This window comes from Vanessa atalanta, chromosome 18, assembly GCF_905147765.1.
Source record: "Vanessa atalanta chromosome 18, ilVanAtal1.2, whole genome shotgun sequence".
Classification (NCBI taxonomy): domain Eukaryota; kingdom Metazoa; phylum Arthropoda; class Insecta; order Lepidoptera; family Nymphalidae; genus Vanessa; species Vanessa atalanta.
Genome location: NC_061888.1, coordinates 7,048,245 through 7,064,575, shown reverse-complemented (window position 1 = coordinate 7,064,575; position 16,331 = coordinate 7,048,245). Strand labels below are relative to the sequence as shown.

General features: G+C 30.3%; 1 protein-coding gene across 3 annotated transcripts in view; it reads left to right on the top strand.

Moving 5' to 3' along the window:
- The window catches only part of LOC125071002 (hemicentin-1-like), a 181,828-nt gene that overhangs the window by 154,400 nt on the left and 11,097 nt on the right, over nt 1-16,331 (top strand). The window lies entirely within an intron of this gene.

Genomic DNA, 16,331 nt, shown 5'->3' with positions numbered 1-16,331 from the left:
AATGAGTTTGTGTTTCTACTACTAATATTACGAAAATTACATCTCACAAAAGAGTAGAGAATATGAATCGAGAAATAAAAGCTAAAATTTAAAGTTATATTTTACTCACTCTATAGCTCCTAGATTTTACGTTACGCGAATAGCCCTCTTCTGCGGCACAAATATCGCACCGAATGAGGTGGTCCCAACTTATGTCGCTTAGTGTATACACGCTATACTGTAAAAGTAACTAGAATTTCATAAGTGGTCGTATCAACATCTACAATCGTCTGTACGTAATTTTGTAGAAAATTGATATGTAAACTCACTCCAATCTAACAATTTAAAAAATCAGCTAGTAAAATTCCTGCAACAGTTCGAATTTAAAATCCGGCTCGAAGGACCATTATTGACATGCAATAATATTTTAATTTCGTATTCAAAAACATAATTAATATAAAAACTTATATCTTACTTGACGACTACTGACTCGAACCGACTTCACCTTGGTACAATTTTTACTGATATTGTAATGTGGTAACATTTGTTTGTTTGTATGGTTTTTTTAATAATAATTGGATTCGTTAATAAACTGCACCACTGTGCCAGGGCGCGTGGCAAGTTTACTAGAAAAGATTTTACTAATTTGAGAAGTCTGCTTAACAAGAAAATAGAAAAAAAAACTTTATAAAGTTTATATGTGTTTATACAGGTAAAAAACAAGAAATATAAATAATACCAAAATTTGATTTGTCATAATATCAATGTGAATCGTTGCCGTTTCGTTTATCGCTATGTATCACTGAAAACTGTTTCGTTCGTTAAAAATTTAAAAGCGATTCAATAGAGAAATACTAATCACATCCCACATTGCATATGTTCTTTATTTAAAATCAATCTGTATACTTATCTAAGATATTACATAGTAATTATTTTAATAAATTACCTAATCTAATATTTATATGATAAAACTAAACTATAAGTTCAAGTTAGTGAAATAAGCTCTAATGAATATATTAATTCATAAAAAGGATGAATTATCAAATATTATCTACCATCGTATCATATTCAGACAGACAGTTTGACACGTTTCAATACGTTGTATTAAACTCTAAGATCCGTCTGTTATACGTACATACACCATTTTAATAATAAGACAACCATTAAAAAAACGTCAATGATATTACATATATTTACTTAACATTTCAAACTAACAAAAACAGGTGCGTTTTCTTTACGTTTTGATAAACATGATATTTGCGTCTGATAATTTTGCATTTTAGAAAACCGGTATTATTAAAAACCGGTTCGATGAAGAAATATGTTTGCACAAACAGAGAACAGCGTGTATTATAAAATTCCTGCTATCAATTATTATAAAAAGCAGTCGCTTATGGAATTTCCTAATATGCAAATAACATAGCGTAGTTATGTATATTTTATTAGATTTCAGATAACATTGAAAGAAGCATTAATTCGCGTGTTCTGTTAAACTTCCCACAAGTTTATTCACGCGCTTTTTATTACAATTGTTTTATATATATATATAGTATATGTAGTACACCGTTGTATGTGCAAATACATATATAATATCAAATATTCCGATGCTTTCGACCGACCCGACATGGACACAAGACCTGCGGATTAACGTGCTTCCCGAAGCACACACACAATTTATACATATATATATATATATATATATATATATATATATATATATATATATTATATGTATTTAAGCAAAAAAACAATATTTTTTTCTTAATTACAACTTCGATAGCAGCGTCTAATATTTACTATTTTAGACGTATTATAATAAATAAAATAATAAGACTCAGTATTATGCTTCATGATGATGAGAAATTTAATGAGACAGTTTACCTTAAAGATAGTTGTGTCTAATAGACATAATACCACTTTCACCGAAAAAATTGGCAAGTATACTGACTCGTCTATAGAAATTAAATCTCAGTGGAAACTAAAAACCGTAAAAACTATACCATCTCATCAACTGGGGTCATTCCTCAATCCCTATTCTCCAGCTTACAGGCGCTTCGTATTCACAAACTCGCTTTTGTTTTTTACAAAAAGTTGTTATAATCAATAAAAGCAGAATCGTTCGGAAATTCTTATGCAACGATTAGGTAGACTAACCGGTTTTCGTTTGGACAAAATCCTGCAAAAACGAAAAAAAACCTCGATAAAATGCGAGCAGTGAAAAAATAAAATAATATTAATGTTGCAAAAAGCGACATACCGTTTGAATTAGATTGTTTCATTTTTATTTAGTTTTATTGCGATTATTTTTTGTCGAATGCACACTATTTATAGAACTCTAAATATCGTGGATTAAAATACGAGCGAACTAATAAGCTTGGTAGAGTTTTGCGTTTGTTTGCGCGTATCAACGTGATACAATAAGCACCAAGCCTTCCTTACCAAGAATTCCTGTGCTGGGAATTTAAATAATATTTACGGGTTAAGTCTGACTTAGCTCTTTTAAAACAGTAGTGGTAATCAATCAGTATATCAGTTTATATATTTTTTGGACTCATCTTTACACATTTTGCCGTATTTAAGGGAAATTGTCTATGACGTAAATGAAATAATGTCTCCTGTGAACATAAAAATGTTTCTAAGCAAATAATTGAATAGGACTGTAATTTTGGAATAGAGTCTCTTATCGCACGTTACTCTAGACATTTGACAAATGGGAGCCTGACCGACATAAGTTTAGGACTTCGACCGTCACGCCGCTTTTGTCATTGTATGGTAGTACATATATATTTATTCAATATAGACAAAACTGTAGTATATGTATAATATAATAACGTTTTATGTATGTCTGTGTACTTACATTACCCTCAAATGTTGTTAATGTATTTCATTATTATACTACTAAATGATGGATATTTTATTTGTTACGCCTAAATGAAAATACTTCTAAACCAATGTACATACATAAATCTTATAACAGGTGATACAGCGTGTTTCAAAGAAATAATAGTAGGGGTTTAATATTTTTATATATTGTATAAGACGCCATTCCTTTCGGTTTAAAGCTATTGACATGACAACCGTGAATTTAATATTCTTGTACATAAAATAAAGCTAAAGTGACTTTGTTTTAGCTTCGACACGTCTCGTTTTCTTTTCCCAAAGCATGGTTCAGTAGTATTTGCATACAACTTTGTAGCAAAGGAAAAAATTGTTTTCTTGCATTCTATAAATAAGAAAATATTTTTTTTTATACGCCGAAATGTTAGAATTGCGTAAAACACCTGAATCTTATCCCAGTTCACACCACGGCTAGCATCACTGAACTTCCATAAGCTAAATTTTTGTTTATAATTTTCTCTCGTGCTCAAGGTTGAAGGAAAATATTCTAAGGAATCCTGAGCATGTGTTTGATAAAATTGTGTCACACGCACCAGTCTTCATTTTAGCAGAATGGTCTGCATGGTGAGATAATCAAGCCTGCCCCTTAAAATATCCCACGTGAAGGCTATAATTTAATTTTAATTCATTTTTAATTGTTGGATAACTTTATTTATTAATATCTTTGTTTATACCATAAAAAAATTTACCACCTGTTTCAAAGTTTGTAATATCAAAAGGTATTATGTTATACATTACATTAGACACATTTATAAACAAGTTCTTTTCTAATGCATTATGAAACGTGTTCATTGTAACCGCGGCAACATTTCAACTTTTATTTACACGACGGTACCGGCAGCGAACCATAAACGACCGCGGTGGTCCTTGCGTTCCTTGTTTATAGAAACCATTCGAATAGTTATAAAAAATCATGACAAAAATTTTTTTTTTTTTTTGCTGTAAAAGTTCAATTGTAACGTTGAATCTGAGTGCAACGTTGGTGGATGTAATGTAAGAAAAATGTTGTTTTTGTGTAAGAATTTATATTAATCTTGTATTGAGAACTACTCAGAGGTTTTTGACCCCTAGCTCCTAGCACACTCATAAGCTAATTTTATTGTTTTTGTCTCGCCTTTTCGTATTGATGTGTTGATAATAACTAATAGATTCAACGGTTTTAATTTTATGGAATTTATTCTCCAATTCAATTCACGTTCATATAATAATAATCAATAATAAAATGATTTCTGTCCAATTTAATAATATAATTGAACTATTAGATTCATACACGTTAAAAATATTGTTGTTATTTTTATATTACAACCATTTTTAAATACAAGACTTTTTTTAGGGAAAACCAAGATCTAAAGTTGCATTGGCTTACAATACTCTCATAATATAAATAAATACAACAAATTATTAAAAAATAACTGTTCATATTATTAATAAACCTAGTTATATATAATATATCTTTTATTTTAAGCCAATTTTTTTTTTTTGTAATCACAGACAGTATAACTATTATAATAAGCCTTAGTAATTTGTCTTACCATATTTTTTTATATCATTCAGCTCGTTCCGTGTCGTGCAGACGCAGTTAGAGTCACGTGTGCTAAGTACTCATCCAGACTTCATTTAAGACTGAATGAAAGCAGCTTAATAATTCCATAGCTGCCTAAACAAGTCCTAGGTCTTTGATGTTTTGAATGGAATTCTCGTATTTTCTTTTGACTTGTTCTTATGTAGTATGTAGATGGTAATTTAAATAAACTGTTTATGTTAAAACGCAATATCGCGAAGAATGTCTAAATTCATCTAAAGTAAATATGTCGGTATGAAATTTATACGGGGGACTTAGTCTCACAAGTCAAACGCAATGAAAAAGGATTTTGCTTGTTTTTAAATAAAGGCGCCGTTATTCATTCAACCAATTCAAAGTATCATTATCCCAAATAAGGCCATATATATATTTTTTTGGATTGAACTATTCGTTAAGACATACAAATAATTATTGAGCAACACTTATTTAAGAATTATTTATATAAGTATACTAAACAAATTTAAAAATACCTCCTGTTCAAATCGCGTCCGCGTACAACGGTGGCAATAATTTTAGCAGCATTTCCTCGTTGAATCGCAATTCTCATTCAATGGGCGAATAATGAACATGTCACAAATGAAGGTGAAAGAATGACTTATGTATATATATATTTATATATATATATATACATAAGTCATTTGTAATATTTATAATAAATATTATAAATATTACAAATAATAATTACACTTTGGTTCACCAATCAAATGGGTTTTAACAGTGTTTATCCTCGTAGATATAATATGGGATTGAAGATGCTGTTCCGGCGATTTGATTAGGACACTCTAATTAATTATGATGAATGTAAGCATTAGAAGTCATTAGCTGATGATGTTATATTAATAATTAATTAATCATCTAACACAGTAACTAGTATTAACTTGTCATATTTCACATATGACGTTGCTCTTAACATCGTGACGGTACACACAGTAAAACAGAAGCATGTTTTTATTTATTTGATATGTGAAGTCGGACTGGTAGTTTCTTGGTGGTAGGGCTTTGTGCAAGCCTGTCTGGGTAGGTACCACTCATCAGATATTCTACGCCAAATAACAGTACTCTGTATTGTTGTGTTCCGGTTAGCCGGGTGAGTGAGCCAGTGTAATCACAGGCACAAGGGACATAGCATCTTAGTTCCCAAGGTTGGTGGCGCATAGGTGATGTAAGGAATAGTTAATACTTCTTACAGCATCTTTGTCTATGGGCGGTGGTGACCACATACAATCAGGTGGCCCACATGCTCGTCCGCCAAACAATGCCATGGTAAATCGGTCACCTGATGGTAGGTTACCACTGACCTAAGTCACCATCCCTTACATCACGAATGCGGCTACCTACCCTGGGAACTAAGGTGTTACGTCCCTTATGCCTGTAGTAACATTGACTCACACACTCTTTAAACCGAAACACAACATTATTAAGTATTGTTGTTTGTTGGTATAATATATGATGAGTGGTGGTACAGAAGAATATAAAAACTATATGAACAAACACAAGTACACCCTATATTTCTACTTGTTCACTCTCATAGTTCAATGGGACCGCAATTCCAATTAAGAAGCGCGGGAGAGCAAAGTTCTTACTGAGAGTTCGAATTTGGAACATCGTGGTCTCCTACCGATCAGGCTGACCAACAAACCAACAAGACGTGCAACTGCATGTCTATGTACTAACAAAATTACTTTATGTACATATAAACAAACAATACATTCTTACAACTGATAAGTATCTACGGTACCATGAGTAAACTTAAAATAGCACATACAACTCAGTACGCTACTAATAAAAAATATCGCATCTGAAATTTAGTTTCAATGCATCGAAAGAAGTTTGTGTTCGAAGACAAAGTATATTATTGTCAACTAGCTGCCTGTCTCGGCTTCACGCAGATGCATTAAGGGACTATTCACACACAACTCTTCGATTGAAGTACAGAAATAAAAAAGAAAGTAAGAAAAATTCGTTTCCTTTCGACTTTAAGATTTGAAATTCACGGCGGCTACTATAATATGCACGTGTTATACATGTATTCCTTCCTCGTCAACTCTGTTACTGTTATACTATGTAGAGATTACGATTAATTTTTGGGATTCTTATAATATATAGTCTGACAAAGAGCCAAGATGACCTAGGGGTTATAATTTACCAAACTGACCAAGCTACACTGATTTTTTAATATACTTCTTTCATGTTAATAATTCATCTCAGCCTCGTTCAAATCAACAAATATCGGATATAAATCTTCAATATGAGTTGGGCACATGCTAATCCAACCAGCATTTGAGCACTGACATTATCTCCAAACCGTTACTTCAAAGAAATAGCGTTTAGGCCTTTTTAATATGTAGAATATAAAATATTAGTTAAAAATGATTGAGAAAAATCCAAGATTGTTTGGTATACTGCACGCTCATCATACAAATAAGTTCCATAATTTATTCTCTGTTCAAAAATATTTGGGTCATATTTAAATTAGATAGTTAGTTTATTATAGTAATTACATTTTATCTAAATCAATTTAGTGATGTGTCGATGGTTGTATTTTCCGGTTATAAATTTTCAAAACTTTTACTTTTAAGGCCTATGTCGTAAATTTTATAGGTACCAAAGTATTTGAGATTGGATTTTTAGTAGCGGAACGTAAAACAGAATAAAATTTAAATTTAAAAATGTTTTTAATTAACAATTAATTAAAAACAAAACCGAATATTTTATGATACATAAAACGTGTCTACTTTTAAAGAATATTTTTAATTGAAACATATTATTATATTATTATTTGAAATGTGCATATTACCTTCTAATGCTAATACACACTTAGTACATTAAGACCTTGCACGTATACAGATCTATATTTAAATAATAAGGAACTAAAACGATATTTATGAATAAGAATTGAAATTTATATGGCGAAGAAAACAGAAGTAGGTAAGATTATAGAGTTTGACTATATGTTTTTTTCGTTCAAACATTTATTTATCCGTAGTTTATGGTTTATATGTGGCAAATAAATTTGTTGTATTTTTATTTTATTTTTTTACATCATAATCGAAATTAATTGAGAAACAGTTTTTAGAACGTTACGTTTATCTGTTCATCGAATGAAACATCTGCCTGTTATGTTATTTATTTCAACAAACACAAAGGAAAATAATCAAATTTAAATAACAAATACCTTTCTTACAATACGTCTCATTATACGCAACGCCAACGCCGCTCGCTCCACACCTGTGAATTAATATTGAAATTAAGAAATTTGGAATACCTCTAAACTTGGTTAGATTTATTGTGTTCAAAAAATGTTCACACCGGTCTTTAAGTACAACTAATATTCAAATTTAAACGAAACGTTAACGTGTAAACATAATATAACCCAAAGAAGCTTTCCAATAAAAAAATAATCATCAAAATTGGTTGACGTGATATTGAGTTATTCGTCATTTTGTCGCGCACATACTTAATGCAAATTTAAAACTTATATGGTTTTCTTATGGATGCCATCATCAGAACTGGACCAAATTAAAATGGGACCACACGGGAGGCACAAAAAAAAATCAAAATCGGTTCTCCCAGTCAAAAGTTACAAAAAATACAGACGAATTGATAACCTCCTCCTTTTTGGAGTCGGCTAAAAATATAAATGTCATATATATATATATATATATATATATATATATCAGTCCACTCGAGGATGATCTCATCTTACGAATATATACTAAATAGATAACCTTTTTTTCAATTACATCATCATTATAACATACATCATTTACTTTTAAATATTTTATTTTCTCTTGCAAAACTGCTCAAATATATATATTACTTACACGTGTTGTCTAATTACGGTAAAGATTAAGGTATTTACGTAAAAACGTTTGTAGTTAAGACCGTTAGTCTATTTGTCTGTATATTGAGTCTATATAGTCAGTTTTTATTTTTAATATTTGAATAATATCATATTTTATGTTTCATATCGATATGAAATATATATGTACAGATAGCCCGATTGATAAACATTTATGGTTATAGCTCCGCTCTATAGTCTTACCTTCTTCAATAAACGGGCTATCTAACGAAAAAAAGGGATGACCATGTAAATTAGAAGATTACATCTATTTTCTTTTATTATTTTGTTTATTTTAATTTGGCTTTTACGTCGCTATATGACTTTTAACGTAACAGAAAAAAATTTAGAGTGTTTTTCCGTATATTTTTTTAGGTCTGCCAGTAGAATTCTAAGGAATAAGCATGCTTATTGTACTTATGTAGCTCTGAATACTTAAAATGAATTTCAATGATAGAACGAAATATGTATAAAGGAGATACAATTCTCATCAACCTTGAAACAATAATTGGTTAGATTTGTATGTGAAATTTATGCGGCTGGACGAGGAAACATAATAATAAATTAAAAACTCAAACCGTAAGTTGTTTCTGTTGATACAGTGTTAAACAATACTTTTCAGTATAATAATATAATACATTAAATATTTAAATCTATAGAGTTATAAGAACATGGACGTTTTATATGGATAGAAGAACATTGAAATAACAAAAATAAAACTTGTATGTATATGTAATTAAAAAGTCTAAGAAACTCTTTATTATCTTGTCATAAGTTTCGGGTAAGTGAAGCAAAAGCTCTTTTGAGAAATATCGTAGTATGTGTATGTGAACTCTTGAACTAAATTTATCATTTAATTGGGGTTTTTTGTACTAAATTTTTAAAGAATTTTAATATAATAATACCTTGTTTTTATAAGATTACAAAACAAATAAAAGATACAGTACAATACCTACTTACTTTATTTTACACCAAAACAAGACGATTAAAAAAGAACACAGAAAATATTATACAAAGGATGGTCTCATTGCCGTAACAGCTACCTCTTTGGAACAACCTTTGGATCGAGGACATCATTTAATTAAAATATAAAAGAAAAAGATTAATAAATACAACTTTGAAATTATATAATAATAACTCGGAAATATTTTACTCAAATACTAATTTCAACTCGTGATTCTATAAGCATAATATTTCCTCTACCAACTTAGTTTAAACTTAATACAGCAACTTTCTGTACCTCAGAATGACTTGCAATATTATGGTACTTAAAATAATAGGTTTATAAGGCACTAATAATAAACCTTGACATTAAGACGGAACCAATTATATTGGTGACCGAAAAAAAAAACACTCACAAATGTTACGTGACCCGCGGCCACGGTGTTAACTATTACCAAATCGGTAATATATAAATACATCTAAAGACGATATTGCGTCTTATGACGTTAAAATAGAATATACTTTAGATTACATTGATGTTATAACTTACGACCAATATCGCCGACTGACTTCGTAAGGTCGTACTAAAATGTTTTCGACATCTTCAATTTTTCCAAATAAAACTAATTTAAAATAATTCTTAATTGTGTAATATTTAGAAACTATTACAATATACCGTATTCTCAGTGTGTTGTATTAAATGCACGATAGGGTTGAATAAGTCTCAAACAATTACATTAACCCAGTAAATCTGGAATTGAATTAGACGTTTTCTAGACTACACTGGCTCTGAGTAATGGTATATTCGTATTAACTCTTTCAAGAAACGAACAATAAGTTGTAGTTCAGTTGTACTTATTCTTGTAAATAGTATGAAATTCTCTAAATCAAATACTAAAAGTTATTTGTTACTTTAGATTTTTTTTTATTTTGATAATTCTTCAATCGCACCAAACAAAGTTGACAGTCGAAACTATAAACATGCATAGATTATAAAATTATATCAAGCTATTGACGAAATTAATCTATAATCTAAATAAAAAAAAAACAGTAGAAACAAATAATTCTAAAAATTAAAATATGGCAAAGAAGCATTATAACCTATAAACATTCGAAATAAATGATAACCTATAACACAATTTATAACAAACATACATGTAGCACCGTTACTTTTGTGGTGTCAGCGAGGTGGGACGATTAATTAGATAAAGAATTACTTTCAATATAAATATATTGAAATGTTACGGTGTTGCGTATTGTATATAACCAAATATAATTAAGAGGGAGATTATTTAAAACTCATCTTAACCGATGATACGGGTCCAAACCCGCTTGGGTTTGACAGTCAGCACAGAATTTTCATGAACTTATTTGTGTTTATAATAATTTATCACGTGCTTGACGGTGAAGGAAAGTATCGTGAGGGAACTTGTATGTGTCTGATTGAAATGAAATTCTGCCACAAGTGAATCCACCAACCCGCTTTTGAGCGCTTTTGAACATGATGGAATTATCTCAAAAAGACTGAAGGCCTTTGCCCAGCAGTGGCACATTTAAAGACGGCTACTTTTTACCTTTTTTTAATTTAATTATTGCATTTAATCAATTTATATTGTTGTTTAGTTACTATATTTATCATAAATAAATTTAATAAATATAGGGACATTAACTTTATTCTAGATTTTGCCTGACCGATTTAATTCATTCACTGGCGAATACGCAGGTGCACTCTCTAGGTGCTGATGGATTCGCAAATCCGACACGACCGGAAAGTGTTCAGGCGACGGCTTTACAAATACGATGCATTTTTTTTACAATAAAACTATTAATAGTTACTCGTGATAGTTCTTATAAATAGACCATATTGTTCCGTAGTCATATCATAGTGACGTACGTGAGCGTTAATTTCTAGCCTATTTACTCAATAACATAATATAAAAAATATATTTCCTCTATGCCTGTAGTTACAAGGCACGTATAAAATTATTATATTATACATTGTACAGGCACAAAGGACATAAAACCTAGGTTCCATCCCAAGGTTGGTGGCGTATTGCCGATGTAAGGAATTGTAAATATTTCTTACAGCGCCATTACCTCTGTGATGGTCACCACTTATCACCAGGTGTCTCATTTGCCCTTCTGCATACCTACATCATATAAATATACATTTTCGTCGGTTGGTGTTGCCACATTTAACTAAATAAATGAATTAAATTGTCAATCAATGTTAATTTTTTATTAGTTTTACGTTACTTTTTAACATCTAACGTAATTAGCGACCTTTTTGCGACATTAATTAATTTTTAATTTGGAATATCCTACTTGATTTAAAAATTATTTCAAGGTATTCGGTACATAGCATACCTGTACGACTAAAATATGGAAAATTGTCAGGTGAAGGTGCACATTAACATTAATTATTGTTGGTTTTTGTTATTAAGTAGATGTGATTCATATTTGCGAGTCCAACACGCAGTCGAAATCTAGAAATTAATTAATTTTGTAGGTTTATTATTGGTTTTATCATAAATCAGTAGAATCTTTACCTTCTATCCTGAACCGATCAAGTAAATTATTTTTATAAAAAAACGTATTGTATTTTTGACTTATCTTTATATAAACATTGGAATAACATCAGCGCCAGAAAAGCCTGTTTTATTTACGTTTCGGAATCTCAATACGGTGTAACATAGGGGAGAATTGTCAGTTTACCGAATAAAAATACGCTTATTGAAAATATTTCTATCAAGGTGAACGACTGCATAAATATTATATCTGTATAAACCTGTTGTAAAATATCTTCTATAAAATTTGCATTATACCTAATATTTATTTTATGAGAATAGTTAAATTAAGTGAAGGTATTCTTTATAATTCTGTGTTATAATATTTTTATATTATAAAAAAATATAAATTAAAGATAATTAAAGAGAATATTTTTTTTTTATCAAACCACGTACTATTTTCGGAACGATTGCTTGTCGTTTATTAAAAAAAACAAACAGTTTATCTTACAATCAATTTTGAATAATATTTTTGTTATTCATGACTCAAGATAGTAGTACTACATATAAAAATATTTATATTTAATATGATATAACCTCTGATCTTTTAAAATAGCCTTGTTATTTAATTATAAGGATGCATATTCTGAGCTCTTGGACTAAAATCTAGGAATTTGTCGGGTCAAAAAAAAAAAAGAGTTTCTTTGTAAAAACATCCTCATTGACAACCCGGAGCTAGGAAGCGTTAATTCTAGTGCCTCAGAAATCCCGTAAAGCCGCGGGTCTTGCGTGTAATCTCTCTCCGGTCGTGTCAGATTTCCAACCCATCTTATTATGGAAGTGAGGTGAGGGACTGTCGGCCGAGACTCCCGACCCAGCTATCACGACACTCGACGCACGCACGAGCATATTCCATTTATATCCTGATACCAATAATTCCCTTATACGTGAGATTATTTAATTAAAAATCTTATATATACAATATTTTCTTAATTTAATACATAGTGCTATCTCGAACCGCACAGCGTTTGAGACGTTGTACTTTATCGAGCCCTGCGCAATTTAGTGTCCTTGAGTCTGGCTAATGATAAGGAAATTCGTTAAAAATACATCTTATACATATAATAAAATTGCAGTGTATGCTTATAATATTAAAATAACCGCTTTTTACTAATGCATATGTATGTATACACGGTACAAACCAACCTACCAACCATACCAAAATTACATTTTTTATCATTTTAACTGTCTGTTTATTCCGGCTAATCTCTGAAAAGGCTGGACCGATTTCAACTGGACATTCACTGGAAGATAGCTGATGTAATAAGGAGTAGCTATGAGTATGTAACATTTTTGTTAAATTAAAACGCGCACGAAGTCGCGGTCACAACTAGTATACATCTATAGCTAGATGAAAATCTACTTATTTCACTCATGTAAAATAAATAAAACGAAACAAATGCGGTTTATCATTTATTAATAATATAATTTATTTGTGTCACGTATCATGTCCAGTTATGTACGTAAATTGTCTTATGCATTATTTCATAAATATTTCTACAAATAATAGTCGAAGTCGTAGTCATACGTCCATCCGTCCATCCGTCCATCTACCGTGTTTATATGATAGCATTAAAAATATATATTTTTCATGTACGTGAGTTCCTTAAGAAAGAAAATTATTAGAAATAATACTAGTATTTCTACTTATTAATGTAATGTCTGTTCTGTACTGTTATGTAGGAGTATCTTGCCAGCGTTCGCCGAAACTGAAACGTGCCCGAACCACTGAAGTTCTCAGTGACAAGTTTGACATAATTTCATAAACTGTATATATATATATATATTTAGATAGATATATATATATATATTTAGATAGATATATATATATATATATCTAAAAATATACTTAATAACTTTTATTTTTAGTTAATATGATGTAAAAGTTCTATATGAATCGGATCAATAGGAAACTACGAAACCTCTCTCTTCGAAGGATAAAGGCTTTAAGCACATTAAATAAATACATATTGACATTACATGATTCAAAATAAGACGATGTTAGTGAAACATGATCAGGTTAAAGGAAAAATTTAAGACCACAAGTGCACATTCCTTGGCAACGTTCTCTTCCTTTGGGGGGAAGGTTTGAAGCACATTCAACGCTGTTCCAATGCGGTTAGAATTCCATCAGACACTTGGTTTCAACGAGATTTCTTCCTTCATCACCGAACACGAGATGAATTACAAATATCAATTTAGCAAATTACCCACAATCTCCATCTGATCACGTGATCTTAACATTAATCAAAATCGTAACTCATACATATACACATTGCCGTGCGATATATATTATCTGTCATCGAGATCGTCGGTTCAAGCATAAGAGGCCCCTGTTGATCAATAATAAGAAATTTCATTTTATCTGATCGTAAAGTACAAATTTGAACAATGTCTTGCAAACAATGGAAGTCGTGACTCTTGTTTCAGATGTTTTCATGACGTATAATCAAGTTTGCAATCTTTAAAATTGGAATCTCAGAATTATTTCAACGATCATTTTCGTAAGATCTTTTCTTAATATACATGCTAATAATTTCTATGATTTATGTTTCAATTAGGGTATTATTTTTATAAGTGATAATAAAAGTCGAAGGTGTAATGTCAAGGATATTTTTATACAATGAAATATAAATAAACATTGAAAAAAAAGAACCGTATCAAGGCGTCTATTTCAAAAGTGGAGAGAACTTAATCAAATCAGCTTTTTTCCTTTCTTATTTAATATTTTGTACGGAATAGTTTTATTATAGGGATTAATACTATCGTTGTATGTAGTATTGGCATCCGTTGCGGACTTTTTTAGACATTGGAGATACATGTAGTAATTTTATTTTTTTTAATTTTTATTTATTTATATTTTGGAAACAAACAGTGCTATTAATAATTATAAATGTTGTACATAATTAATTCTTAAACTAAAACAGTTTCCTATGACAATGAATACATAAATAACTTTCAGAGTGTAGAAAGCATATTAATAATTACTATTATAAATTATACATTATCATTATAATATTAATCACATTAATAATTCGAAATACACGATATATAATTATGTTTCTGTCGGATCCGAAAAAATACAAGACATCTTTAAATGTTGATATAATGTTTAATTTTACTCGCAATTTACTTAGTTGCGGTTGTTGTTTTATCTACGAACTATCCAATGGTAGAACTCTGAACGTTTACTTCTTGTAATGAAACTAAGCAGGTATGTATTCTGAATTTAAATACTCGTAAGGCTAACTTGTCTATAAAAGCACAGTGTTACAAATGTCATCGATATTTTATTTGATAAATTTGCAACTTATTTATGAGGTAATGTTATATATATTTTTATTAAAATTGAAATAAAGTAAGCGTCAGTTGATTAGCGATCTATAAGAGAACAAAGGTTGGGTATTCAAATACGGAGTTTGATGCTTTTATTCCTTATAAATCTATGCATAAATAGGCAAAGACAAACACAATTGAACCCTTGTCTCCTTCGATTTTGACAAGGTTCTTATTTGAAATTACAGTAGAAAAATATGTTAAATACCTATTAACTCTATATTATATACCAAAATTTTCAATAATAATTTTGATCGATTTTTAAGTTTTAAGGAACAAATTAAAGTCTAGCTCAAGATAATAACTCAACATTCATTAACTATACAAACGTTGCAATAATCGACACAAAATTTTGATTATATATAGCTATATAGATAATATTTATTATATAAGAATTTTTTGTAACTATATATTTATTTTGAACGTCGGTACTGATCTAATCGCTATTATTGATTATAATTTAAAAATGGAACGGAATCGAAATAAAACTGCCACCGCGTTGTCCTAGAGGCTGACCAAATTTCAGATTGCTTTCATCTGTCGCAGTACACATGTAGCGCCTCATTGGTGGTTTTCACGATTGCATTGTAGACGAAAACATATGCCTACATATATTACCTATATATTTTACGACTAATTCCGTTAGAATACGTATGGCAAAACCAAATTACTTGGTGGTAGGGCTTTGTGTAAGCCCGTCGGGTAGGTACCACTCACTCATCATATTTTTTTTTTTTTTATTATTTTTTATTGTACAAATAAAACATGTACAGAGGGCGGACTTAACGCTATAACAGCATTTTCTGCCAGCCAACCCAGAATAGTGTAGGAGAGTAGTCAGTAGGGTGTGCACAGAAGTTAAAGAATAATTTTAAAAAATATATACATAGCAATACATGCCTATAAATTCTATATTCTAACGCCAAATAACAGTGCTCTGTATGGTTGTGTTCCGGCTGGAAGGGTGAGTGAGCCAGTGTAATCACAGGCACAAGGGACATAATATCTTAGTTCCCGAGATTGGTGGCGCATTGGTGATGTAAGGAATGATTAATATTTCTTACAGCGCCTTTGTCTATGGGCGGTGGTGACCACTTATCAACAGGTGGTCAATATGCTCGTCCGCCAAACAATGCCATAAAAAAAATAGATCAAAAATTAAAGACGATAAAAAAGGAACTGAAAA